We start from the raw sequence: 25,324 nt of genomic DNA on the forward strand, positions 1-25,324 counted from the left end.
CTCAGTAGTACACTCACCACTAGTACACTCACCACTAAATACCTGTCAATCCTTTATCAGTAGTACACTCACCACTACTACACTCACCACTAAATACCTGTCAACCCCTTATCAGTAGTACACTCACCACTAGTACACTCACCACTAAATACCTGTCAACCCTTTATCAGTAGTACACTCACCACTACTACACTCACCACTAAATACCTGTCAACCCCTTATCAGTAGTACACTCACCACTATTACACTCACCACTAAATACCTGTCAACCCCTAATCAGTAGTACACTCACCACTAAATACCTGTCAACCCCTTATCAGTAGTACACTCACCAGTAGTGCACTCACCACTAAATACCTGTCAACCCCTTATCAGTAGTACACTCACCACTAGTGCACTCACCACTAAATACCTGTCAACCCCTTATCAGTAGTACACTCACCACTAGTACACTCACCACTAAATACCTGTCAACCCCTTATCAGTAGTACACTCACCACTAGTACACTCACCACTAAATACCTGTCAACCCATTATCAGTAGTACACTCACCACTACTACACTCACCACTAAATACCTGTCAACCCCTTATCAGTAGTACACTCACCACTAGTACACTCACCACTAAATACCTGTTAACCCCTTATCAGTAGTACACTCACCACTACTACACTCACCACTAAATACCTGTCAACCCCTTATCAGTAGTACACTCACCACTAGTACACTCACCACTAAATACCTATCAACCCCTTATCAGTAGTACACTCACTACTAGTACACTCACCACTAAATACCTGTCAACCCCTTATCAGTAGTACACTCACCACTAGTACACTCACCACTAAATACCTATCAACCACCTTATCAGTAGTACACTCACCACTAAATACCTGTCAACCCCTTATCAGTAGTACACTCACCACTACTACACTCACCACTAAATACCTGTCAACCCCTTATCAGTAGTACACTCACCACTAGTACACTCACCACTAAATACCTATCAACCACCTTATCAGTAGTACACTCACCACTAAATACCTGTCAACCCCTTATCAGTAGTACACTCACCACTAGTACACTCACCACTAAATACCTGTCAACCCCTTATCAGTGCCCTACCTTATTACAGACCAATTCAGGCCTTATTGGTCACCTCCGTGCCCCTTATAAATCTCAACGTTCATCCTACAAAGTACCATCACAAGGGATCAACAAGAACAAATAGACAAACAACAGTTGTTGCCCGTATATTGAAACGGCTTTACGCCGTATGGAACCTGACAACTCAATTGCCCTGTACAACAATACGGAGTTAACAAATCGTGTGGGTTGGCAGCTATGATGTTGTTTGGGGGGGGTTTAACCCAATTAAAACAATATTTTTTTGTAAAGATGTTATAATTAAATGTAAACCCAGAAGAGTCGTGGCCGAGGCCATGTTTTGCTTTGTTGAGAGAGAGGAGGGAGACCAAAAAAAAAACCTTGAAACGTAACGAGCAGAGAGAGAGAGGAGGAGAGAGAGAGGCAGCAGCAGTAGCGGCAGCGGCGTCATTCGTGGCCGGGATCTTTGAAAGCTGTCAACTTTACTAACCAAAACCCACAAATTAGCTCGGAAAAACTAGAAAGTTTCACCACCACCAACAACAACAAGAAGAAAAAGAAAGACTTGGGCAAGCAATGATAAGTATAACAAAAATGCGGGCCCTGCTCCCGCTCGTGTTGCCGTAAATATTCATTAGGACGCGCGAAGGGAGAGCGCAGCTCTGGCAAAACACTCTCCCGGGTGAGTAGTGAAGTTAAATTCGTGTCGGGGACTATGCTATTTGAAAAATAAAATGTAAAAAAAATTAAAACGGCGTGTACGTGGCTAATTAACGTTGCTGGCTGTGTGCGTTTTTATATTTCATATATACAAAATTTTTTTTTATTAAAAGTGAGTTTATTTTTTTTTTAATTGCGGAGTTGAAGGCTGTGGTGTGTTGTGTTTGCTTTTAAAGCGTGCTTGACAGAAGCGGGGCCCGCATTGTTTTGTGTGCGTTGTTGCGGCGCGCGTGTATGTAGAGCTCGCCGTGTTGTTTATAAACAGACGTAACGCTAAGCGGAAGCAATTGAAAGTCGCCAATGGCCCTAATTGTTAATATGTACACGCCAATTGTCGGAAACTAAAGACTTCGGCAAGCAAAACTGTACGTGTTCGCCTGGTCTTGCACAGCGCTGCTATATACTGTACTGTACACGTGCTTTCGCGTAATGTTGTCGAATTGGTTTAATGTGGTTTAAAAAAAAAAATTAAATACCACCGAAGGTGATGCGTGACCACGTTAATGAGCTGCCTCGTGAGTTGACAATGAGTTTATTTGTCAATTGTTTCGACGGCGAAGGGACGTGTTGGTTGGGTGGAGGGGGGGTATGGGTGGGGGTCCTTGCCCTGCCGCCCAGGTGCCGACTCTTCCGGTATGACAGACTAGGCGAGACCCCTGGGGCCTACGAAGTCTCCACGTGTACCCCCACCACCACCACAAAAGTGTAAACTTTCACAAGAACTTGCAATGTCCTTTTTTGCTTAATTAATGTTGCGATTACATTTGGTATTGCGAGGCAAGGGATGGGAGTGCTGTGGAAATGTGTATTTGAGTGTCGTGCGTGTTTGTGTGTGGAGTCGTATGGTCAAAGTTGGCGTTGTTGTTGATAACTCGTCTCAGTAAGGGGAAACTTGCGGAGGGGAGACACGGGCATGGCTTGAGACGCAGACGTGAATAGTTACACATAAATACACGGGTATAGTTTAGTAGATATGTCTTAACTGAGACGTACAATGCAGACACAGTGATATCGATATGCACAGGTTGACAGATGGATATCGAGGCATGTGAAAAGGGAGCGAGAGACGCTTGTGGACAGACTGAGACACAGACCAACTTCGAGAAAACGCGTTAAGGAGAGACGGATTTAAAGCTTTCGTGACTGCAGGGATTCATATTCTTGGTTCTTTCGGTGAAGTCACGTAGGAGGGAAACAATAAAATAATAAAAATATAAAGCAATAAAATAAAATAGTTGAAAAAAGACAATGTACAGCAGTTGGAACTTTTTTGGGATATTACGTTTTTTTTGTGTGTTGGAACTCTTGAAATCCACGTTTTGTTTTCAGAACAGATTTCGTGAATGTTCTTTGTACTGGCGTTTCGAGACCTTTATCCAGCAGTGGATAAGATCAGCACCGATGATCATGATGTGAAGGAGCAGTTAGTTATGTTGTAAATAGTGTTTATTTCATGAAACGATCGCATTGCCTGCTTTCCTTCAGCATGTTTGGAAGGATTACGTTTTCAACACTTACAGAAACTTACAGTATTTCTTGCTTGAGCTAACGCATACAATGAGGTCACGTAATAAGCAGTCGGCTCTTGAAAGTTCAGAACTGTTTACGTGATAACGTGCCGTTGTGTAAACTACAAACAGTGCATTCATTGTAAATGGTGGCTTGCTGTAAGCACATCTGTCCAAATTATTACAACTTATGAAAGGAAAACATTACCCAGATTATTTAATAATAACAGTTTTCGTTTAATTTATGGCACGTGATTTTTTTAGTGTGGTGCTATTATCCTCTTGACGTGGCTGTTTGTTTAAAATGTTTGTTTCATCATTTGAAATGGATGGCAGGTTCTTTTTGGTTTACCATAGATGGGTGGGAAATATTTAACATGACATGTTTCCCTTAACAGTATTGTATCGCAGACACATGGCGATTGGTGTATTGTGAGACTAACGTTTACAGCATAAACATCACTTAACTTCAAATTGAATTATATGGTGATTTGTTGTGCCATTATCTATCCAATGTTGGGTGAAGGTTGATGATATATTCAATCTACGTATTTGTTTTTGTCTATGACTAAATCCTCCTGAATGTGCCTGATCTCGACACACTTCCAAGCCAGGGATTTAGGCTGCTTAATATTTGTATGATGAAACTGCCTGGGAATACCATGTATTGTGGGCTTGGACTTCCACATGGCTGGAATTGGCAGTAGAGCAATGGATTATTAGATCCATATGTGCCAATTTTTCAGTTTCCCCCTTTTTTGCATGCCTGGGGTTTCTGCGGATGCTCAAGTTAACCTTACGACGTGAATCCAACCACTTGCTTGTGGAATTGGCCAAACATCCCAATTGGGACTGTCCTGAGAGAGTCATTATTATTTACACAAACAAATGTATTGGAGTATTATTGACATGAAACTCGTGCATTTCTTCAAACGTCCGATTCTGGTATTGAAGTTCACTGGGCTGAATCATAGTTTTCTGTAGTGCTTATGTCAGGAGACCTATGACCAAATAACCCAGAATGTGTCTGATCTCATCCGGTCTTAGAGCTATACCGGATTGTGCCTGGATAGTGCTTGGAATGACGAGTCATAGTCTGTAGAGTTACGTGATTATTTGTGCGAAAGAGGTTCAACATTCATTAGCAGAAGATAGTGCAGCACAATTTATTGTTGTACCGTATTTCTATGCTCCTCCCCCACCTTTGCAAACCCAGACTGACCAACGTGGTAAAGTATGGGAAATCAAACCCCATTACCCGCATGGCATTGAGTAGCCCTCATCTAGCAGTGGGATAACATGTCAGGTCTAACCAGGGAAATTACTCCAAATGAACGATTCATAATTTTCAAGTGAACTAATTGTGTCAAACGAATAAGTTATTAATTATATAAATTGGCTTCTGCATTAAATCAGGTCGGGCTCTGTTGGTGCATCTGAGTATTTAAAGATCAACGCTTGGGCTCTGATTTGTTTTATTGAAATTGTAAAATGGATTGCTAAGTGCTGTGCATTACAGCGATAATATTTCACAATTAAACCCATTGCTCGTAAAACTCAATTTAAGTGAATTGCAAATTAGATAAACGTATTGTGCATTTTGTTTATAATGAATGGCAGATGGGGGGTTGCATATTGAGGCACGACTTTTATTATGATTTATAAAAATTGGTAATTAAAGTTTAATTCAGTTTTCATGCATTATGCTTCCTAATTTGATTTTAAACCATGATGGGATTGCTCAGGATTACAAAGGTTGCTGTACAAATTCATTTACAGTAATGAAAAAAAGCAACCTAATGCAGGTTCTGTTTAGGAGTACAATATTTTTATAGCCATGTTGACAAGGTACCCTTTGACCAAATCACAGGGGAAAAAAAACATTCAAGCAAAGCAACCACGATGTCACCCAGATTTGGGAATCGAAGCAGGTTCGAGTCTGGATAGTGCTTGGATGGGTGGTCACGTCGCTGGTGGCCTCAGTGGTCTATAACATCTGTTTATATGCAGAGGGCAACACAACAAAATCCATTGTTATATTGTGCTACACCCCTTATCCAGCAGTGTTTTGGCAATAGGGCTGTACATGCGCATGTTCAAGGGGGATGATGAAACCATGTTTTCCAAACATGCCAATGGCTGGGCGTTGCTTTGCAAACCATTTGACTTAATTGAATTACTGGTGGTTTTACGCACATAAAACGTACGTAAAAAAGTATTCCGACCACATCAAGAGCTCCCGGCAAACCTTGAGTGAGGTGAGGCCAATTTCCTGAAGTGACAAGTGCACGGAAAAAAATCGCCCGGTGCCAGGGGGGACCCTCTCTCTTACATTCCGTGGTGGCTCATGCCTGCACACATCGGCCAGTCTTTCCCACATTAGCCACTATTTCTCATTCGGGTGTAAATCAAGTGGTGACGCACGGTTATGTTGGTAGGTAAACATGGAAACGAGATCCTGCAAGGATCTGGAGTTTTAAGAGTCATCGATGCTCCTTGTAAACCTAAAACAGAAATGGAAATATTTTAAGAAGTTACTAGGTTAACAGAAGCCTCCAAAATGGGAAGAAGAATGTATCGAGGTTGGATTTTTTCCCCTGCAATGCCCTTGTTTGGGCGTGACCTGTCCTGTGCCGTTAATTGAATGATTAATTGCCTTCCTTGCCATGCACATTATACCAATACCAATCGGCCAAGCGCCTGACATGGGCGTTTTGGAACGGCGTGAGCTATCTTCTCAATTTCCACACGGATTTTCAGGGAACAAAGCTTGGACATTTTTGGGCGATTTTGTTTTTATTAGTATATGTTACCTTGGGCAGGACACGTTGCTCGAAGGAATGTTAGCTAATCATCAAGAACTACCGACAGAGCGCCGGCCAAAGGAAGGGACACGACTGAGGACGTTTGCCAAGGAAATTGTGGGCAGTGAAATCAGCTGGTGTGCAGAAGCCAAATGGATTGTTGCATCACAGGACCAAGAGAGATGGTAAACGGCTTTGGGGAGTCCTTTATACAACAGTGGAGGATTGATCGTGGATAATCATTTTTTGTTTGTTTTTTATTCACAGTTTCAAAGGCGTCAGACAGTTGGGACACCCAGCTTAGAGGTAGCCATCTACACTTTCATTCGGGCTGAGCAATCTTGACTTTTCCCTGCGCGGCATTGCGAGTCTTGCATCGAGACTTCTGGGGTGTGCTGAGGAGGGGGGGGGTAGATGTGGGTTCTCAAACATTTTATCAAAAGCTCGTAGAAAAATTTGGCGAAACCAATTGGACGATGACAAGAAAGCGTTGAATGTGGCCTCGGGCCCTGTTGGAACATGATATATTTCGCTGAGAATTCTTTGGATTGTTCAGATTCCCCCGCGGGAACGTTCTGAAAACAGCATCACCCCCCCCCCCTTTCTCTTCCCCCTTCTTCCCCCACTCGGCCTCCCGCAAAAACATCGACTCCCGAAGCAGCTTTTGCAAGCAGGCTCTGTTGGTTCAGAATTCCAGCACCAGATGCTTTGCGATTCCTTCTCAATGCAGTAGTTTGTGTGTCAACTCTGTTGCGAAATTGATTGTACAGCGCGCTCTGTGTGTATGGCTTCTGTGCGTGTGTGCAAACGTTCACAGCTCTCTGTTCTTCGTAACAAATTGCACGTCGCTTTGGGTGGTTAAATAATGGATAGCGTTGTAAAAAAAACATGTTGCTTCGGGGAAAATCACCCGGAATGCACCCTCTTTCGTCAGATCTTCGGAAGCTTAGCAGGGTTGGGCCTGGGCAGCGCATGCATGGGTAATCGCCACGCACAAACAAGTTGTACACGTCATGGGGAGGCCCTCATCCAGCAGTGGATTGACACGTACGTGTCCTCGTCTTTGTACATACAGATGCCTTGCCCCATTCAGACTGCTCGTGCCTAAGGGGGGGGGGGAGACTTGAATCTTGCATCCGGTGACAAAATACAGTCTGCGAAAATGTCAATATTGGAATGTTTTGTTTTTAAACTGAGCTTTTGGAGTGTTTTGCGGTAGTTAGTCTTGTACCGTAAATTTTAGACCATTTTTTTGGCTTGCGAATAATTGGCCACTCTCCGGTTCGTTACTCCACCGTGTTACCGGCCCAGAGAGCACGCCCGTTAACGCGTGCTTTTGTTGAAATTTCCAGTGCGCCCTTGCAGCCAAACGCTGGGATACGGTTTATTAAAGCGGACAAGTAAGCGCTCGCAACATTTTTTTTGCAGAGGGGCTGACGACGTACAGTGTAAGGCGGAAAGATTCTTCTTTCTCGTTTAACCAGGATGGCAAACTGCGGCACGTTCGTGGGGATGTTCTCGTGCCTGTTGTCGAATATTTTGCATGGAAGGATGCATCGATTAAAACGTCTTATTTTAAGAAAAAAAATGCGAGTTCAAAGTCGCCGTGATTTTCCTACTCAAAATGAACATTGAGGGTGTCGTGGTGTTTTACGGCCCTGAGCCACTAGTGTAAATTCCGCTGTGTTCTGAAGGCGGGTGAGTCTCCATAGGACAACCACTGTTGACTTCCCCACAAAACGGTATTGATTTTATCGACCTCCCCCCCCCCCCCCCCCGGAGGGATGATGAGCCGATTCCAACACCCAACCAGGATTTGGACTCGCAGCCTTACGATTGCGAGCGGCCCACTCTACCATCGAGTCGCCTGGCCAGATGTCTTACGGTCCATATTTCTACGCATTGACTTTTGTTGTGTTGCTTTGTGCAGTTTGTGCAAATGCCATGCTGATGTTGCGTTGAGGCTAATGGATGGAACAGAACTGTGCGAATGAGATGGAAGGAATAAACAAGTTGTAGAAAAACAAGACTGTAAAAAATCTAGAATTGAAGCTTTCGTGACTGCAGGAATGACTATGTTCATTGGTTCTTTCGGTAAAGTCAGGTATGTAGAAATAAAATACAATTTAAATAAATCACAAATAAAATTAAAATAAATCACGACGTTTCGAACGCAGCACAAGACGGTAAAAACCCGTACCAAAAGTATAATTTGGTTCCTGAATCAAATTGGGACAATTTATTGGCAAACTTGGGAGGAGATTAATTGTTATATGCCTTAGGATTATTGCTGCAATTTACTTTATGTGCACTTTGCACATGTGGGTTTGTGTTTGTCTTCGCTGCGCTCTAAAACTCAGCGTACCTGAGTTTGATTCTCATCCATGGGTAAAATCAGTGGCGAGCGATACTTGAATCGGTTCTGCACGCCCCTCCTCTGCCCCTTGAATGAATGCCTGGTGCGGTGGTGCATAAACAGCAATATTGGCGAAACGGGTGGCCAGGCGTGGTGCTGGCCACTCTCTTGCCCCGCTGGTCTTCATAGTTGCTCACTAACGGCACTTGCAAACAGTCTCTGTGGGTGACACAGGGTGATTTGTCTTTGGTTTACTCCCTAGAATGTCAATATCTATAGAGTAGTTTTTGTCAGGTGACATCATTGCGTGGTTTTGGCAACGCCATACTTTATCTAGAATTTTATCTCCCTGTACTTTAAGAGTAATAATATGCGACAACAGTTTTTTTTTCTATCAAGGAAAATGCACAATTGTGAGCATTTTATTCTGAGCCTCCAGTCATGCCTGGCATGGCACGTGAAATTGGCATACTTTGTAACGCACACAGCCCTGTTTCAGACCACCAACTCAAAAGGGTTTCTCTGTATAATGACCCAGTGAAGTGCAACTTTGGCATGTGGTCGGAACCGTTGGCCCCGACGTTCCATGCTTGATGCAGAGTTTCTCATCAACGGATGTCCAATGTTTCGTTTAGGCATGTGGGAGAGTAAATGTCGGACATCATTTTGAGCCCGAAACGCATCAGATATTGACGGAAAGTGTTTACACGCGGTCCCTGTGCATTGTTGGAAAAATAAATGCGCGAAACGTTGTGTAAGCCAGGGTACGCTTGCAACCCGAGGCGTTCGCGCGCCCTCTGACACCCAATCGCAGTGGACTTTTTTTGTGGGGGAACATTTGCGATAAATTTCTGGTTCGCCGGGTGCGTTTAACCCTCTAGCAGTGGGCAGGATTAACACCGCATAAGGGGCTGCGTGAACTGCCAAGTTTTAAGCGGCTGGGAAGGCCCAGCCGTGCCAACTTTAAGTGGACAAGGGGGACATTTCTGGCAAGATCCACAATTAATTTTGCTTCGCTAAAAATCCCGGTACAGCAAACTGTTGATCATGTGTTTGTAAAAGGTTCATCTTGAATGTAGATTAACGTTATGGCACAACAGAGGCTTGGCTCCTGTTTCTTGCCAATCATTTAAAATTCAATTTTTAATCCAATTTTATATGGACTTGGGGGTTATGTACCGAGAGCATCGCTCTGCATATCATCGCCGACATTAATTAAAATATTTTCTGCTCATTCTTTATTGATGGCTCGCTTTAATGAGGTTAGTTTCAATGACCTTTAAATAACCCTGCCCGCGCATTAGAAGGTTAAGAGAAAATTAACTTATATTTAAACTTGCTCGGTGATACGTGTCAATTTAATGCATAGTTGAGTATATTTAGATTGTACTCAATAATTTGATTGTTTTATAAATGACTGGTTACCATTTCTATTGAGAGTGAAGGATTGAGGCGTGGGCGATGGTTAGAAATTAAAACGAAAAATGTGTCAAATTATATGACAGATGCTTACTAAAAATAAAATTAACTATCCACACTAAAATGTGCATCGTTTTCAATGCATGTCAGGCTGATTGTTGAAACTGATACTTGGGCCTTTGACAATAATCAAACCGTGCTTTCGATTAAGAAAGAGGCTATGTATTTTTGTTTTAATTAAGGGTGGTTATTTTTTTGACTAATTTGGAACTTGTGGATTCATCCTGTTTGCGGTATTTGATTTGAGTAGAACACTGATAACAGCAATAATTTACAGCTAATATACTGTGGCATCGAAGTCTCGGCATTAGACATGGGGGGGTTGTTTGACCATACTTCACCAAGCTGCTTAGTACCGGTTAGTGAAGGGCTGGCTGATGGGGGGGGGGCATGTGCCCAGGACTCTTTCAAATAATTTCTGAATTGAACTCGGGTTGACGGGTTCATAGCGCAGCATGTTAACCACCACTCTGCCACTTGAATCACTCTCTCGAGAATAAACCCCTCTCTCGAATGTCTCGTTTTTTTATTTAGCCTCTCTTCTTTTATCCCAGTGATCACATCATTGGCTCTCATCCTCTTCCCGATGAAGTCTCACTTGCAATAGAATCGGTCGGTGGTTCTCTCCCCCCTCCCCCCCCAACGTCAGATTCATCGTGACGATAACCTTAAATTAAATCCCCGCAATGGGTGTGATGTAATGCAGTGCTTTGGTTATATGAAGTGGCCGCTCGCGATGAGACTTCGATTGTGGTGCCATCCCTAAAGAGGTTAGGTGTGGGGGGGGGGCAGCCCTGCGGCTCAAGACGGGTGCTCTCGGTTGCGCGCTTGCGAGATTTATATTTCGCCGCGCCGATTTTAACGGCACGCGTTGTTGTTGCGTTGTTGCCCGCTTCCACGCGACGGCGTTGGGGGGGGTGGAGGATCTTTTCAAAGATTACGCCAGTGTCCGCTGGGAGCCACCTTTTCCTTAAAAATGTATGGGGGGGTGGGCAGGGGCAAGGAGATAGACGCTAGATTGAGCCCCGCGCGTGCTCCGAATCCAGAGGATCCGCTCGTAAATCCAATCCGTGGATGACAGCATATTAATGCTAGGGTAATAACATTGGAAAGCCATTCCAGAATGGTTTATATTTTCATTTATTAATGGGGTCGCTCTTATGTATTGGATACAGTGAGAGTGTGTGTGTGTGTGTTCCTGCGTCCCAAGGTGCTTCGCTGGATAACGTCGCTCGTGTGTTCACACGGCAGTCGTATTTCTAAACGGCCGCAGTGTTTGACGACGTGCAAGGTGTGTAAAGTGGAGAAATGACTGCAACTTTTAGCGTTGGGATGTGAATTTTGCAAAGCTGGGGGAACAACAGAAATTCATATTCATGCATGGTTTGTGTAACTGCTTTTTAACGTGCATATTGTCTCTGCAAGTACAGGACTCTGTTTTCATTAGGAGGTACAGAAGCCGATTGATGTTGCAAGAGCAAAAACTCGTTTGCCTGTTTTGCGAATAGTCCTCATTGCCCTGGCTTGTCTCCAGGTTTAAGCAATCTATGAATTTCACCAGTTTTTTTTTTATATATAGGGTAAGTCTCTAATAGCAATGCAACTTTTTACTGCAGTTTTATTAATATTGAATCATCTTTGCGAGATTTATTGCGCCTCCATTACTGAAAGACAGACGGAGCCAATGCCTCCAACGGAAGGGTTGAAAACTCTTTCCCGTTAAAGCGGATCTAAATGTATGTACGTTGAACCTCTATCGCACCGTGCGCAGTCAACCGTGCTAATCGGAGGGTGTGGGGGGGAAGGACAACCAAACGAAACACAAAGAGCAGTTTTAAATAAATGAATTTTCAACCTAGATGATTTAAAAGTGCACAGCTCCAGTGACTTCCTATTATCGGAAGGAAGAGGCGTTCCAGACGGCTGCAGAAGGGCATCCGAAAGCGCCGTGCGATGCGGAGACCGTCTTTGTTCCATGGCTAGCCCATGCGTACAAGGAAATGTCTTTTTCAAATAAACGAGTGCACCCTCATTCCGAAGCTACCTTACCGTGCCACAGTTTTTGTTCATATCGAATAATCTTTACGAGTGCCGGTGCACCACACATCTCGCTATGGACGGCAGAACTAAATGCATAAACGCTTTCAACCCTGTTTGGAAAGCGTTAAAGAGCTAATGAAAACAAAACCAAGTCCCGCAGTGGTGTCTGTGCCCCGTCTTGCTTCCCGCATCATCTCACTTCTCGTGTCAACAAGTGAAGGGTTGCTATATTGGGTTATAAAGATAAGATTAATCTTGGCCTGCAGCAGTGCGTGCTTAGCACATCGTGCTGTGGAGGGGGGTGGTGGGGGGGGGGAGACCAGTAAAGCCCATCGCTGTTGACATGTGGGCCCTCACAAATGGCACTCGCCCCGCGCAGATCTGCCCGTGAGATTTCCGCGCACCAAAAAAATGTGGAGCTCGCGGTTTCGTGCAACACCGTTTCTGTTCTGCGGCCCCTAGGCAAGCGAGTGCGACGGTGGAGATGTAAATTAAGATCTTAATGTTGCGCTGTACATCTGCCTGACTTAGCTGTTATGCAGGTGTTGAGCTGGCTTCTGTAAATCGAGGACTCTGCTTGGGGTGTGCCATTATAACAATAATAATACCAATATTCAGCCCTTTGTCAATTTAATGCTGGATGACGACATTTACCAAGTTGTGAAGGTCTTGAAGGTTGTGTTTAAACTTAATTCAGCGTACAGTACCGGTCAGTGCGGGTGGGTGAAGACAAGAGCCCAGGACCGGTTTAGATATCACTCGCCACTGAGGGTTGCATGTGACCGGGAATTGAACCCTTGGAACGACGGGGAGGGTGGTTCACAGCACAGTGTGATAACCACTGCACCACCACTCCCTGCTCGGGTGTGGTGTGTAGTCTTTCTGTTCAACAGTAAAGCACGAAGTCTCAAAATCCTGGGACTAGATTCCATTTGAGAATAGGTCTTGTTTTAAGATTCGGCGGATGCGGCCCACTCAATTTATTTACGGGTGCACGACCTGAAGAATCTGGAGTAGTTGGTGCCGATCGTCATTGTACGTTGGCGTTAGCGTCAGTCGAGAAACAGATCCTGCGTTACTTTGATAATGATCCACCTTCAAATAACTGCCCTAGGTACACATTCTGCTGTTTTCTAGTATACTGCTTTTTGTGTTTGGTTTCTTGTCCTTTCCCCCGCACCACCTTTTTTAGCATGGTTGGCTACGTACGGTGCGAAAGAAGTTCAACGTGCATACTTAACAAAAGCATTTTTTTAATTTACTAAGTAAGGCTCGCAGAGCTATATAGAGTTATTTTTCAGACGCGACCTGGCTATCTCAAATGATAGCTCAACAAAGTGGCTTGTCATCGCGTGGAAATTTATCGCAGCCAAATAATCTAAGCGTGGTCACCGACAAGCTCCGCTCAAGGCGCTATTGAAACTCCATCTCTGTGTCGGGCACCCGTAAACTTTTAATGTCATTTTAATATTTCATTATTACGGCTTTCCGGTTTTGTTCCTCCCGACTGACACCGCTAATCGTTTTGCATACCTGCCGTATACGTTATATTTGTTTAGGTCATATTTATCTCGAGGCCAACTTGACTGACTTTGTTTTTGTGATTTTTCTCACTTCCTATGGTTCATTCCCATTGGACATTACAATGACAGGGTTGCCAGCAAATATGGACGGTCAACTTTTTCAAAATTGGAGGGCGGGGGACACCAATAACTTTCCAGTTTTGCTGTGAATACATCCACTGTAAATGTAAGCATCCCGAACGAGAGTTACAGAATAAATGCTGGCACATTGTTGGGCGGTTTTGAAAACAAGTTTTATGAGTACCGTGATGGGGGGGGGGGGAAATATCTGCAGCGCATACCTCTGTCAAATGAGCGTGCATTTGTAACCGGCATACTACCGCTGCAGTAGTGTCGGCGACATAGTAGAAGTTTCAGTTTCAATTCAGTTTATTTTGAAGTAACCGGTGTGCTAAGAAGCTCTTAAGTCGAGTTTCATCAATAAAAACAACGCACTGTTTCCCTGACGGACATACTGCATCAGAGAATAAGAAACGACGAATACAAAAAAAATAAAAAAGGTAACAAATCATATAATTTCAAATGTATCTCTTAAGAGTTTTGAGCTAGGTAAGGAATCAAAAGAAGTGCAAGAGTAGGCATAAAGAGCGCCAGTGGTAAAACACGCCGTTGCCCAAGTAACACTAAATATGAATCTCCAATTAAAAAAAATCTGTAAAATATAAATGCACCATCACCAACAACACGTACGCTTTTGTAATCGCTTACATGTTACGAACATGCCAATTCGTTGGCATGTTCTGTTTACGTGACAAACCTTACAAATTGTCTGTGGCGGGTGTAGCGACACATTTATACTCATGCCATCTAACCCCAAAAAAAACTACAATATGAAAAAAAGAGTAGTGCAGACGGGGCAGAAGATAAAAAAAGGTAGCAGCAGCAGCAGCAACACGAGCAGCAGTATGGGCAACAGCAGGAGCAGCAAAATCAGTAGCAGCAGCAGGTCAAACGGCAACGGACGTTGGTGACTGAGGCTGCCTCTCTCCCTGACCTCTCTTGCCTCGTACAATCGTCGCGTTATTGAATTCGTCCAGCCCACCTCATAAATCACGGGATTTACGCAGCCCCCCTTTTTTTTACAAAGGCAGTAAGTGGCGGTTATGGTATTAGAGTGTGGTGGCGGGACAGACAGACAGAGAGAGAGAGAAGAGAAAGCACCCAACCGGCGTATGTTGTAAATCTCGGCACAGTGATTCGTTGTGGGATTGCTGTTATTGATTGTCCGCTGCATGGTGTGTACCGGGCGGGCAACGATGCATGGAATCGTTGATTAAAACCCGTTGCTTCGCTGGCGATGCATGCGTCAGAAATGGTGAGTGTACGAGTTTGGTTGTTTACATGTTAAGCAAATGATAGATAATTGTAGATTCGTTTCAGGCCCCTTGTCAATCCACGGTTGGGATAAAGACCTCCCAATAACCCGCCACTCCCCCACGTATGGTTGGCGGTTCATGCGGGTTGTATGACCATACATCACCGCTGCTTCGTGTGGGTCGGTGATGGGTGGTGCAGGACCCATTCTGGTATCACTCGCCACTGTTGTTAGGCCGTGGCTGGGAATCAAACTCAAGGGGGGGTCGGCTTTACATTTGGGGAGACGGCGAGAGGATTGCATGGATGAGAGACAACACACCGATTGTTGAGAAAAGGAAAGTGGGCTGGGGTGAGACACGGCATGGCGAGAAGGGGACAGTGACCGGGCGGGGGGGGAAGGAAGTGAACAACGGAGTGGCGGCCAAAAGGCGGAAGCTCGCCCCCCGCGAGGACACCCAACACGGAGATGGATGGAATCGGCTCGCGCGCGGTTGCTAGGTGGCGGGATTGGTAGACAATTCCTACGGCCTGGTCCTGCCTTCGTGAAGCAGAGGATTGATCGTTGCCGACGACGACGATGATGAGGCATGCGATTATTAATTGATGATGAAGCTGATACACAGCAACCGGGGGTAGCCCGTGCCCTAGGAGTTTTATGCAGGCAGTAAAGGGGGGAGGGGGGGGTGGAGGGGGGGGGGCGACTCAGTTTCTTTTTTTTTTATAACTGCTGGGCCCACAGAGGCTCTCTACCTAGATTTTTCCGTGGGACGCCCGAGGAATTTAGCGGAAAGTGAGAGCGTTCAGCGCCCGTGGGCCCACAGGGAGGGGAGGAATGGGGGGGAGGAGGATCGCTGCGCCGCGGTCGCGGTGGCGGTCGTGGCCCCCGGCGGCCAGAATAAAAATCCAGGCGATCACTCCCCTCCTCCCCCCCCCAGCCTGCCTCCCACTCGGCTAACTCAAAGAGCATGGCAATGAAAAAGCACTTATTAGGGTGCAATTATGTAACGCACCACCCTGTCATAACTGCGGTGTGCGCGAGATTGGTGTTTTTAGTGGTCCGCCATACAGTGCCGCTTTGGGCTGATTGTAGTCTGAGTCATGTTTTATTGACGCGCCCGCCAGCTGCTTGCAGTTAGGTGGTTTTGAGCGCTGGCCCGGCGTTTTCTTTTTTGAGAGATTTCTGGCGGCGTGCGTAATGCGTCTCTCGGTCTAATTGTGTAGATAAACTGCACGAGGTTTGTAAGTATATATCCCTTCAACCACCCCCCCCCCCCCCGGTTTTTATTTTAAACAGCTCGGACTTGTACGGTCTCTCCTCGTAGCTAATAATAATAATAATAATGCTCGTTTATTCGGCAAAAAGGTGGATTATTTGAGTTGCGCCCGAGGTGTATTTATTGCGTCACTGCATCGAGGGGAGATGGCGGCAGCTTGGTGGTGGAAGCCTTAAATGCGGCAGTGGATTGACCATGGTTGAAGATGGTCATGATGATGCCGTACTCAGGAATGCCTCAGTCTCAAGGCTTTTTTTTATATTTTAAGAGGGTCCCGCTACACTGGGATGCGACAGAAAATCCGGAGAGCACCTGGAGAAAAAGCAAAGCAAATGAGTGAGAATGACAACACTCAAAAGCTCCGCACAGATGGGTTCAATAATGAATTTTTGTCACGCGCTGCATCTGGGGCACAATCGCAACTCGGGTGCGTGTGCGTGCAGGCGTTTCACAAATCTCTACGCGAACCGCTGACTCTTGCCTCGGAAGCACTGGGGCTGTACAGGCACGTGCTGCCGCTCCTGGCTGTTGAAATGCATAACGCTCATTTTTTTCACGAGTTAACCTGGGTCAAGGACAAGATAACGTTTCGAGAATTGCGCCAGGCAATATATATTGGTGTAGAGCAGCAGGTTTCTTGAATTATTATAGAATCATCCTTCTCCTCGATCACAGCTGTAAAATGTGTGCCAAAATGCAGCTCTCTTGACGTCGGCTTGAAATTGTACAAAAACACGGCGAAGGTGTGTATGTGTGTGCACGTTTGGCTTTGTGCCGAGAGGTACGTTTTAATTTGTTCAACATTAAAACCACTTTTTTCTTCATTTGCAGAAGCGAGTTTGCGCGGATGCTGCTCCGTTTTAAACCACAGCATCTCGGTCCAAGATCGACTATTCTTCACCATCTCATCCAGCGAACGCATCTCTGGTGAGTTATAAAATAGGATATTTCAGCGTGTCAGTAGTTCTTCCCCTCTTTTTATTCCTCGTGCTCTGACCTCGCGTGCTCGTGTGTTTCGTTCCGGACGGAACGCTCGGGCCCACGCTGGTCTCCTGACATTTTTATTTATTTTTAAATGCTGAAGAAAGGAAAAAAAGCAGCGTTAAACCTATTAATATCAATTTCTTCAATAAAACAGGTTGGCTGAAGTGGTAGGTGAGTGTAAAGCCAGAAGGAATATTATATTCCGTATGGTCATATTCAAGAAGGGTGGGAGGGGGGGGGGCAGAGGAAAAAGAAATGGAAACGAAATAAAATAATGGCAAACATTGAACGAAACTCCGAAATGCAAAGTCTCGCTCGGGAATGTATCTTTACTTGCGGCGTGCCGTGCTGACGTTTGACCGGTCATTGTACTTTTCCTTATGTTGTTTGTGAAAGTTGTGAACTGTTACCGAGCGCTGTCGGCCCTTTTATTTTTTGTTTTTGAGAAACAAACATCGTAAGGTAACAGAAATCTCGCTCCACTTGCAAGTTCTTCGCTTTGCTGTTTATGGGGGAAACGTAGCTCCGGATCACCCGGCGTTGTTTTTGTTAAATGGGCGCACCACAAGCCGATCGATCGGCAGAGGCGCGGATGATTGGGGTAAAGTGTGGGTACTCCCATCTCTTTCCACGACCTGTGGCCAGCGTGTTCGATTAGGCCAAATACCCTTTTTAGCGAGGCTCTCTATAGCTCCCTTAAGTCAAGGGAGGCCTCAGCAGTGGCACGAGCAAGGAATTACAGGACTGCACCTTTATCTTGTTATTAGTACACTCCACCGATGCCTCCCGTCGTGATATTATTTAAGATTCTAATTTAATGGAATTGGGGCTCAATGAGTGTAGATGGGAGGGGTGGGGGGGGGTGGCGTGCTGGGTGTGGGGAGGGGTTTGGCGCACGAGGGCAGTGCGGGCAGAAGGGAGGGGGATATTACGCCAGCCTGAACCCACTGAATGGCTTTCTTTGTGGCGTGGCAGAAGAGCGTTTTGTTTTTAATTTTTTTTTCGTTCAGCCAGCCGTCCAACCCCAACCTCCCCCCACCCCACCACCTCTTGCAAGCGCCACTCGGCGCACACACACAGGCCAAGAAAACTGTTTTTTTTTCTTTTGTAGAAAAAATATTGCACGCTCCTGTGTTTTGGACAATTCAACGTTGGGTCAGCGATCATTCGGCAATTAACCCGCTATTGCGAACATGCAGCTTACCTCCAAAGTAGACGTTTCACTTTTACCTTTGTATTTCGTATGGCACCGTCTAACCACTTGTAATGAGGGCCTGCCCAAGAAAGATGTGTTGGTTATGGGGGTTTGTTTTGACCATACTTCACCACGCTGATCTGTTTGTTTTGACCATACTTCACCACGCTGGTCAGTGCGGCTTAATGAAGTGATGGAGTGTTGGCGTTCGGTTCAGATGTCGGTGTCCACTGACGTTAGTTGTAGCCGCAATAAAACCTTCGAGCCACCAGGTTCGTAGCGCTGTGCGCTGAATCAGTACGCCAAGCGCTCATCCCTTGACATTTGTGCAAGGGTCTGATTTAAGCACCGTTAATTCAACCTGCGGTTACTAAAAAAAATCCGCAGTGGTCCTGCAAGTGCCATTATGTTTTGGGAGACTCTCTTGATCGACTTATATTTGCGAACAAATCTCTCCATCTGTTTGCGTTTGGATGACTGTGCGCGGGGAAGACGCTAGTCCCACATGAGGTCATACGCTCGTGACGCAAACCCAGAAGCATCCTTGTGGTGTTGTGCCCGATCTCCTTCTGCCACGTTGACTGCCATCGCTTTGTTCGACGATGGGTCGTCTTCATTGAAAGAGCGATGCTCTGTCTCGGTGAGCTTTATTAAAATAATCATCACATTTCAATGATTCACCCAGTGGAGTCTCATTGAGTATCAAGATTATTTTATTTAGGGGCGTGCTGCTTACCTGTGGATGTTTGGCCAATAGCATAGATGAGTTTGGCTTGATGTGGGATGAAAACAGAATCCAGCTCCTCGCACACACGGGTGACGCTCGGCACCGCCATCTCCCGGCCACCCCTTCCAGCCTCACTCCTACAAACGACGGCTAACAACACCTGGCAAGCCATGAGAATCGCCACATTCAAGTGCTAACCAAGGTTAAAAGCCTGCTGGGCTGTAGATCTGACAGGGTCGGGCACATCCAACGTGATTTGGTTTTTGGGGACGTGCACATTTTTTCACTTGTGCACGATTTAAATAAAGTTAAAGAGTGAATAATTACATTTCTTGGAGGTGCTGTTGGTCTTGCTTGTGGACACATTGTCCTTATATCAGTGTGGGACAACTTCGTGTCCCCTGGGGTCCCAGCGATGGTTCATACTGCTTCTGTTCTCTCTTTTATTTGCCCAGGTGACACATGACTCAACAAAGCCTCTTTTTGATTTAAAGCTTTCGTGACTGCAGGGATTCATATTCTTGGTTCTTTCGGTAAAGTAACGTATTTTTATTATTTTATTGTTTTCCCTTCTACGTGACTTTTCCGAAAGAACCAAGAATATGAAAGCCTCTTTTGTAAGGGCGACCTGGGTTACATTGCAAACGACCTGAGCGAAATATGTATTTTAAAAACATTTAAATTGAACAAATGCAGACTACAGTTGAACAATACAGTAAAAAAGTACAATGTGAATAAGGCTGCGTAAAAGGTAAAATTTTCACTTAATTTTACGTATGAACTTCTTTCGCACCATACGTAGCCAACCGCGCTAATTCGGTGGTGCGGGAATCTATCTTGTATAGAATGTACATTATAACTTGAGGAGACGGAGAGTAAGTTCTGTACATTGTTTTTTTTTTTAATGCCAATCTGCACGTGCAATGGTTCACACCGCGACAAACTTAAACGCTGACCGCTGCAACCATTTGTTTCAATAAACCCCCCCCCACGTCCCACTTTCTCAAACAGAGCCTTACTCTGCTGCGTCACGTCGCGATGCGTTTCTGCGGCATGCGGTTAGGGGTTTTGTGGGTGTGGGCCGCGGGCGGGGGGGGTGGTGTCAGTACGAGAGAGGGGGGGGGGGGGCGGTGGTTTGTTTTTGCCGCGGTTTCGCGTCGGCCAGAGTGCGTTAGCGGTCGTCGGCGCCTCCCGAGAAAGAGAGAGGTGGGTGGGTGGGTGGGGGGTAGGGGGGGGGGGTGTGGAAAAAAAACATCTAAGAAATCGGGGGCAGCTGTAAAAACCGTCGGGACGCCTTAACGCAGCTCTACCGGCCACGGGTTGTGCGACGACTCCCGCGTTTGGGAGGAAGGCCGCTCGCGTGCGCAGGTGGCTCCGAAGCAGCAGCAGAAGCAGCAGCAGCAGCAGCAGGGCCAGTGCGCCGGCCCCATGCTTCAGCCGTGGCTGCGTATGCTTGAGCTGCCGCTCGACTGCGTCTCTGAAAACATTTGAACGAGGTATGTAATTGCCTGTGTGTGTGTGCATATGAAAGTATATGTATGTGCAAACTTTTTTTTTATAATTCCCTTGTAATAAGCCTCCTGTTTTGATCACCCTCCGGTTAGATTGTGTAATTATAAAAACATGACATTTAAGCATGCAGCGCTGTTGGTTTAACTGCTTTTTCATGTCGGCGCCACTTATTGGCATGTGGTTTTTGTTGAGACATCCCGCAGAATGGTGGAGTGTGTGTGCCCTGCTGCTGTTGTAAGTTTTTCTTAAGTCGTTGTTCATTCTGGGTATTAGACAAATTATCTGGTGATACTGTGTTGGCAGCGGTGCACAAGGGCAACAAAGAAAACCCAACCACGTTTGTCAATAATGCAAATTATATATGAGACAACGTTTCGGGCAATGGACCTTCCTCCTGGTGCATCAGAATTTTTTTTCTAGGTATTAGCCGCACCTTAACTGTATTTTGCAAAATATAGCCGCCTGTGGCATGTGCAAATCCGACACTTTAAATATTTTGTATTTATTTGTGCGTGCTCTAAGAAGCATGCGTAGATGTGTTCTTGCAATTACCTTGACGGAAAGAGGAAACGTGGATGAGGGAGCATACACAACTTAGAGACATTGCATGTACAAGCATCGTATGTACAACTCATTCTCATATTTTGGTACTGGCAAAGGAGGTCCCATGATGATGATCGTATGTACAGTTAAGAAAAGTCTGGTCTCAGGTAGGACTCCGCGCTGGAAGGGAGGGATGACGGTCTATGGACGAGACTAGCGATGGATTTGCAGCCAAAGGAGGGAACGCACCCGAGAGAGTGCGCCCAAATTCGGAAACTGAGAGACGAAGTTGGCTCGTGTGAGTGTGTGTCGGTTCTGGGTGGACCTTTGCATCGCGGAACGCTTGAGAGGGTGGCGACAACTTGGGAGAGGTCTTCACTGAGCGGTAGATTGATCATAGCTGAAAAGTTCATCTGCAGAATTGCACGAGCAGGTACACGGCTCGGGTTCCCCTCCCTCCCTCCCTCCCTCCCTCCCTCCCTCCCTCCCTCCCTCCCTCCCTCCCTCCCTCCCTCCCTCCCTCCCTCCCTCCCTCCCTCCCTCCCTCCCTCCCTCCCTCCCTCCCTCCCTCCCTCCCTCCCTCCCTCCCTCCCTCCCTCCCTCCCTCCCTCCCCTCCCTCCCTCCACTGCGTGTTTTTTTTTAGGTGTGACACAATCCCCGGTTGCAGTCTTAACAACGTCGTACCCAGGACGACCTGCCAGTAAAGCATTTATAATGGCAAAACATATTTCATCGGCCCTGGCCTCTGCATGAGGGTGCTGCTAGATGACATTCATTTTCGATCTCGTCCACTGGCCATCATCGCTTCCAACGATGTGCTTTTGCCCAGGCCCCAACTTGTATTCTCAGCAGCCCATAGGATGGCACCAACTCGCGTTTTTCGTCTCGAACCCACCACGTCGTCCCCTCTCGTCTCTCCGTTCAGTTCCCACGTACGCATCTCCTCTCTGTGCTTCCCTCTTTGTGCACGTTTTCGTTGTCAATTTTCCGCGTTCCCACGCGATCCGCGTGTGTCGCAGTCGTGCAATAACACCATTTACAAATTGCAACTGTGTTTTGTTACTCTTGCGAATAGAAGTAAAAAAAGAAACTCATTAAAAAGCAAGTTGCTTGGACCCTCTCCGCCGCTCCAGCCATGTTGACGCTGGCACTTGACATTTTTTTCATTTGTCTGGCCCAGGTAGCCGAGCTGCATGAGATTGAACTGAAAAAGGAGCCCCCTTTGCTCTAGCGTTCGTAGCGTGTCTAGGTTTTCAACAAAGGGGCCACAGTATTTACATTTAAGAAAAAAATATATTCGAGTCGGGTGCGAGGTGCTATTTTTTTTTACAATCTGGAATGTCTCCCCGCGAAATGAGAGAAAGTGTGCCAGGCTAAACGTTCTATTTCTTGCGCCGACTCGCAGCAAGTGCCCTCGGCCCGCGTGAAGTAACATTTTTTGAAGGGCTGTGTATGGCCGCATTTGTTCATTGTGCGCGAGCTTGCTGCGAATGTTGGTCGGAAAAAAGTTGTGGGAGCATTGGTCGGGGCGGTGGGGGGGGAATGGGGTTTGGTGGCAGGAGGAAAACTTCAATAACACACGGCCTGTTTGTGTTCACGGTGGCGGATCTCTTGCTTGGGATTTGAACGTTTTAAGAAACAAAAAGTCAATAAAAATGGATTCCGGCGAGCCAATGTTCATTTTAATTATCTGCGCGTTAATGATCAGAGGTGGGGAGTGGTGGCACGCAGAACGGTTTGTCCGTTTTTTTTTTTAGCTCTGAACTTGGTTACCAGAGTTCTATTACCGACCGCAGGGCAAACAATATTTGTGAGATGATATCTGAACGAATTCTGCCCCCCCCCCACTTTTAGCAAATCGCACGAAGCCAGCATGGTGAAGTCGTCAAGCAACCCTCTTGATTGGTACGGCACGATGAGTCATCCAGCAGTAAAATCGACAACGAGCTTTAAATCACGATTTGATGACTGTGAGGATTACTAATGATCAGGTTTGGCTCGTTCCAGTTATTATATAAAGTGTGTGATTTGCTTCTTTGTGTGATTTGTTTTACTAGTCGGTTATTTTGTAGTTTTTTGTGGTCTCCTTAGTATCGTTCTATGTTTTTCTAAGTCTGCTGTGCAGTTTTGTTTTCTCTATGAACCTAAGTGTTACATTCGTATATATTATATTCATTTGATTTACGTAAACCATAAATAATTATTAAATACACACGTGACTTGATTTACATATCTGGAGCAGAAGGATCTATTTGAATTCATTAATTGATGCATTGTTGCACATCAAGATCCAAATGATCCATTTCCTGTAAATCATCCCTTGGAAAATCGTGCATAGCCAATCATTGCTCCCTACTGGCAGACTAATGCCCCAGGTCACTCGTGAAAATGAGACATCTTGACGGGCACTGCAAGATCCAACCATGTCCGTCCAGTACTCGCCGAGCTGCATTGGCTTCCAGTTGCCGAACGATTACATTATAAGGTCGAATTCATTACCACACAAAGTGCTTGCCATAAATGAACCACAATACCTTGCTGGTCTCGTCAAGGAGCGTAAACCATCACGCGATCTCCGGTCATCCTCGCTTTTGGCTGGTCATCGCACACTTTCAGATGCACATCTGCGGCCGTCTGGAACGTTCTTCATTCTGATATTAGGAAGCCACTGGAGCTATGCACTTTGAAATCATCACGATTGAAAACTCATTTCTTTAGAACTGCTTTTTGTGTTTAGTTTGTTGTCTTTCCCTCACACCTCCGATTAGCACGGTTGGCTACGTATGGTACGAAATAAGTTAATCATACGTACATCTTGGTGTCTTGAGTTCTCACCTGGTTCAACAAAATCAACTTAAAATTACATCTCCTAATTAATAGACTACTATCCAGTTGCTGCACAAAGAAGTAGTCGTGCATGAGTGAGGATACCACACTGACTGTCAAGGAAAGTAATTGGGTTTGGCCAGTAACGTCGAAAGAAATGTACGGTGGCCTCTGGACTAAACCGATGGCCGTTTGGCAGCAAAGGAGAGAATGTACTTGCGAGGGTGACCACTGCCCAAGATGGAGCAATGAGGTCGGTTTATGAGCAGGAGCGAGAGATGAATTATTGACATCGCAGGAGCACGTGCGATCGAGGGATGGCAACGACGTTGGGGATGAGGTTGGGTCTTCTTTAGCAGGCAGTAGATATACCTTGGCTGTGGGGATGATGATGATGGAGGTACATTTCAAAAGCCTTCTACTGCCACTCCTTTTTTTTCCCATTCTACAACTGTTGCACCGACTCTTCTTGTTTCAGTTTTGGCAACAACAAAAAATAGACGTGTGTTTGTTTGTGTTGCCATGTTTGCCGGAGAGCATTTTGTTTGGACAAATTAGCATGTTATTTGCCATGAGCAGCTGATGCTCGAGCCTGGGTTTTTGTTCGTCGTGTTTTGTAAACATTTGTTTGCATTTCAATGAAGCTTGAAGAAAAAGCACCCATCGGTGCCACTGGCAGCAGTCCAAGGTTGCTGCCTGTGTAGGATTGGGGGGCGGTAGTGGTGCCCTATCGTGGCTTTGTATACTTACTTAACCCCTTTTTCTCGTTCCGAGACGTGTGCAAGTTCAGTGTGTGGGTCCCCCCCCCCCCCCCCACCGTTCACTGCCAAATCTTGGAAACGCGCAAGCTCCTTGGCGTTAATTTTATTTAGAGAGGCGTAGTAGTAGACGTTGTGCTCACCGCAGAGAACTGTCGCGACACGACCACCACACACAATGATAGATGGCGGCAAACTATGCCACACGCCCTCCCGCGCATGGCCTTTTATTTTATTTTAGTTTTTCTTCCGAGTCTGTTTTGATGACGTACGTGTACGTCGAAAGAAGCTGCCTGTGCATTGAACAAATAAATATATTTTCAGTTTTATCCAGATTGTGCCGTTGGCATCGCATCGCGACACAAAGAATCCGGTCATGTTTCCCGTAGAGCAGTGCGCACAAACGCGCTTGTTTAGACCATGGCCCGTGGAAGGGGATGTCAGAGAACTGCTTCCGAGCAGCAATTTCCCACCCGCCCTGCCACCGAGGGTAATTATTGTCGCATTTATAGTCAAACTGATTTTTCGTTGAGGGCTTAAATGCACAAACAAATTAAACTTTCGTGTCCAGGCATTGGTGACCAGAGCTG

The 25,324-nt window shown here is 45.8% G+C and overlaps 1 protein-coding gene across 2 annotated transcripts in view; it reads left to right on the top strand.

The window, feature by feature from the left end:
• Positions 1–1,498: 1,498 nt before the first annotated feature.
• LOC103091758 (repulsive guidance molecule A) overlaps positions 1,499–25,324 on the top strand; it is a 124,089-nt gene continuing 100,263 nt past the window's right edge. For both annotated transcript variants that reach the window (XM_032973960.2, XM_032973959.2), the window contains exons 1-2: positions 1,499–1,789; positions 17,020–17,115. The gene's annotated coding sequence lies outside the window, so the exon portion shown is untranslated. The remainder of the gene's footprint in view (positions 1,790–17,019; positions 17,116–25,324) is intronic.

This window comes from Petromyzon marinus, chromosome 52 (assembly GCF_048934315.1).
Source record: "Petromyzon marinus isolate PM22_M1 ecotype Great Lakes invasive population chromosome 52, UKy_Petmar_22M1.pri1.0, whole genome shotgun sequence".
NCBI lineage: Eukaryota > Metazoa > Chordata > Hyperoartia > Petromyzontiformes > Petromyzontidae > Petromyzon > Petromyzon marinus.